Here is a 4,379-nt window from a genome sequence, read left to right on the forward strand (position 1 = left end):
TCTTGGTATGTTGTGAAGTGTTCATTTTCTTTGAGGTTACCTTATAGTCCATTAACTTTTCCCTCCATTTAGTGTAGTCTAGTTTATCCTGTAATCTATTTGACCTTCTCACCATCTGGATCTCTGTTCCTACATGTTTACCTTTTTTTACATTGTAATTGTTTTAATCAAAGACTGACCTCCCAGATTCTCCTAGTTTGTTTGTTCTGTTGTCAACTCTTCCATCTGTCAATTTAGTTCTGGGAGGTGCTGCCACATTTGTCAAATTCTGTTTGTTGTCTGTTCTTTTTGGTTTTCAGTCCACAGAACTCACTTTAGGATGTTTTGTAGTGCATGGTTGGCTTTGGCAAAATCCCTTAGCTTCTGTTTATCCTGGAATGTTTTCATTACACAGTCATATTTGATGGATAGCTTTGCTGAATAAAGGGTTCTTGGTTGGCAGGGGTTTTTTTGGGTTTGTTTTTATTCTTTCAGGGTTTTATATATATATCCCTATTGCCATTCTGCCTGCATGGTTCTGCTGAGATATTTGAGCATAATCTCATTTGCTGCTTTTGTATTTAATGATTCTCTTGATCCTAGCTGCCTTCAGGATTGTCTCTTTAGCTTTGATTTTAGAGAGTTTGATTATGATATGTCTTGGTGATTTTATTTTGGGGTATATCCTGGGGTTCATTGAACTTCTTAAATGCCTATCTTTTCACTTTACAGGATTTTAGAGAAATTTTTCTCCAGAAGCTCCTCGACTATCTTTTCTGTGGACTTGTGTTTCTTCCTGTTCCAGAATGCTAATAATTCATGTTATTCCTCTTCATGTTTCCAGCATTAATCTCAGACTTTGTTCAGATTTTTTTAAACCTTTTTTTGTTTGTTTGTTTGCTTTTCTGTCTTAGTGAAATTGAGTGATTTGTCCTCCAGTTCACTAGTTCTGCCTTCCATATCTTCAATTCTACTCTTTTGCCCTTTCAGTTCATTTTCTATTTCTAATATTCTATTATTAATCATTTGAACCTCTTTCTGTTGTTTTTGAGTTGATTCCAATGCTGCATCTATCTTATCTGATTTTTCTTATAGCGATTTCCTGCCTTCTTCCTTATTTTTCTCAACTCCATTGTAAAGTGTTTTGATATATTTTATAATAATTTTTCTAAATTCCTTTTACAGCATTTCCAAGGCCTGCGTCCTTCCAGAATGGAGTCTATATCTACCTCTAGGTCATTTGTCTTAGAAATTTTATCTTGTTTCTGGACATGTGATGATATGGTCATCTGGTTTTGCTTCTTGGACATGTTTAGCTATGGCCTGTGTGTGTTTTTGATTGCCTCCAGGTAGATGTAATCATGATTTGGGCTTCCCTTTTCATCTTCATATTGCTTAACTCAGAGTAACTATTGCAGTAACTTCTGCCTTACTGGTGTGTGGTGATTGGTATTGGTTCTTGCCTGGATTGTTGTGATTTATAGGGTGTGGTTGTATCTTGACTATATGGCAACAATTGCTGTCTCTTCTTGGGTAGTGTAGGGAGAGAAAGAGACCACTATAGGTAAAAAGGGGAACAAAAACAAAATACAACAGAACAAAAAATAATAATAAAAAAAGAAAGAAAAGAAAAAACAAACAACAGCAACAGCAAAATACAACAAAAAAACAGATTGGATACTGTAATCTATAATCACGTAAAAAGGAGAGGAGAGAGAGTAGGGGGAAAAAATCTATAGGCTAATATGAGTATGACATTAATGTCCTCTTTCAGCTTCTAGCCTTCAAGGCCATAGGATAAATTTCAAGCTGTCACTGTTGGTTGTTATCCTTTACCTCAGGATTTAATTTTTAGCTTGATTTGTTTTTAAACTCTCTCCTTCACCACACCCCCTGTTCTGGCCTTTTCCCTATTAATAAACAGTTTAGGGCCGGTTGTGGTCATTTTGAGATGCCTGCCCCTTTAAATGCTGAGAGTATCTCTGTGCATGCGTGGCAGAAGAACCCAGCAGTGGTGGTGGTGGAGGTTGCCCAATCATTGAGGCACCCTTTGTCGTCACCAGAATGGAGGTGCACAGACATTGAGGGACCAATGAACAGATACCAAAAAAAAAAAAAAAAAATCAGAACAAAGCAAAACCAACAAGTACATTGCCCACCTTTGCTCTGAGAGTCCTGCAGTGCTATTCTGTGGTGGGTCTGTTTGCTCCCTTGCTTGTTCTTGCTGTTTGGTCTAACCCAACTTGTCAGTTCCAGGCCACTGAACCTGGCAGATTCTAATGTGCAAGATTTCTTACTTCCACTACAAGTTCCACTAGGAATAAGCCTTAAAACTATTTAAATATTCCTACCTATGTGATTCCGTAGTGGTTATGAACCGTAAGGTCAGCGGTTCAAAACTACCAGCCGCTCCATGGGAGAAAGATGAGGCTTTCTACTCCCATTAAGATTTACACCCTCGGAAACCCTGTACAGGGTCGCTATGGGTCGGAACCGACTCGATGGCACTTAACAACAACAACAACAACAACAACAACAACCTATGTGGTTCAGAGTTTTAGAGCTCTTCCCTTAACCCACTTCGACTGGTATTCTGTGGTATTGCTAACAGAGATCTTCACTGCACCTCTACCTTATCCACCATCAAGCCTTGCCTTCCCACATTCTTTATAGTCTGCTAAGAAAAAAATATGTTGGATTTATGTTAAAATGCATACAAAATTTGATCATTTTTCATCCTTTTCTCTACAGTGTCATTGAAGTCCTGGTGATGCCATATGATAAGCACAGGACTGCAATGTCTATTTTAACTGCATGGTTGATGGTTCAAGCTCACCAATCAATCCTCAGGGACAAAGGGTTGCTATGAGTTAGGACCAACTCAACAGACAGCACATAACAAAAACAATAACAACAATTCCATTAAGAAATGAAAGTCTGGAGTGGTGTGTATACTTTGGACCAGGATTCCCAGAGAAGCGAATTTCAAGACATATGGAGATCCTTGAGGAATACTGGGTCTTTAGATGCTGAAAAGAGACAAGGACCTTTCTCCAGAGCTGATACTCTGAATTTAGACTTCTAGCCTGCTAAACTGGGATAAAATAAACTTCTTTTTGTTAAAACCATCCACTCGTAGTATTTCTATTATAGCAGATTTAAGTAAATAAAGAGAATGACTTGTCCTGGACTTCTGCCCCATAAAACATAAATAATGCCTATCTTACTGCACTATTTTACTTTATTTTTTGAAGCTATGTTTACTTTTTAAAAGATTCTTCTATGTATATATTCGTATATTTTCATTTGTTTTAAATTGTCTGTAACCTCAAACAAAGAAAAAGCTCCATTAGAGCATTATTTTGTTCAAAACATGCCACAACTAAAAATGTACTTTGCTTATCAGAGATACTCCATAAACATTTTATGATTATATGACTATTGCTTGGTAACTGACACTTTGATAAAGTGAGATACTCTTGTTCACTTAAGATACAGTTTGTAGACTTACTTTAAAATGAATTATCCTTTATATGTCTAATGTTGATTTTGTTAAGTGCTATTGAGTTGTTCCAACTCTTAACAATGATCTCTAGGGTTTCTGACCTTATGGTAAGCTCTCAGGTGCTTATCCTAAAGCACCACACATAGATTCATTAATTTATATATGCATATCTAGAATGAACACATATACAGATTTTGATTTCTGTGAAAAACAAATGTTACCTTTTAATAAGACTCAGAACTGAGGGTGCTGGTATTGCTTTCACTTTTTATTGAAATCTTGAGCAAATTATTTCTCCAATTTTGGCTACATTAGAAACAACTCTTTAAATTGGTTATTAACACTGAATAGATTAATTTGGCCATTTTTAATATCTTATTTCAGGTTAATAAAGTGTTGTTGATACTGTTAATTGCTGTTGGGTCTGTTCTCACTGTAGCAACCCAATGCACAACAGAACAAAATACTACCTGGTCCTGTGCCATTCCATAATTTTTTTGTTTAAACCCTACTGCCACTATGCCAATCCATCTTATTGGGGATCTTCCCTTTTTTTGCTGAAACAATACTTTATGAAGCATGATATCCTTCTCCAGGGACTGGTACTTCCTGAAAATGTGTCCAGAGTATGAGAGCCAAAATCTCACCACCCTGTCTTCTAATGGTCACTCTGGCTGTACTTCTTCCAACACAGATTTGTTAGTTCTTCTGGCATTCCATAATACTTCCTGTATTATTCTCCAACATCATAACTCAAATGCATCAACTCCTCTCCTGTCTTTCTAATTCATTGTAGAAATTTCACATGCATATGAGGCTATTGAAAATTCCCAGGTTTGGATCAGGGACACCTTTGTCACAAAATTGACATGTTACTTTAAGAACACTCTAAAGA

This window comes from Chrysochloris asiatica, unplaced genomic scaffold (assembly GCF_000296735.1).
Source record: "Chrysochloris asiatica unplaced genomic scaffold, ChrAsi1.0 scaffold00443, whole genome shotgun sequence".
NCBI classification, from domain to species: Eukaryota; Metazoa; Chordata; class Mammalia; order Afrosoricida; family Chrysochloridae; genus Chrysochloris; species Chrysochloris asiatica.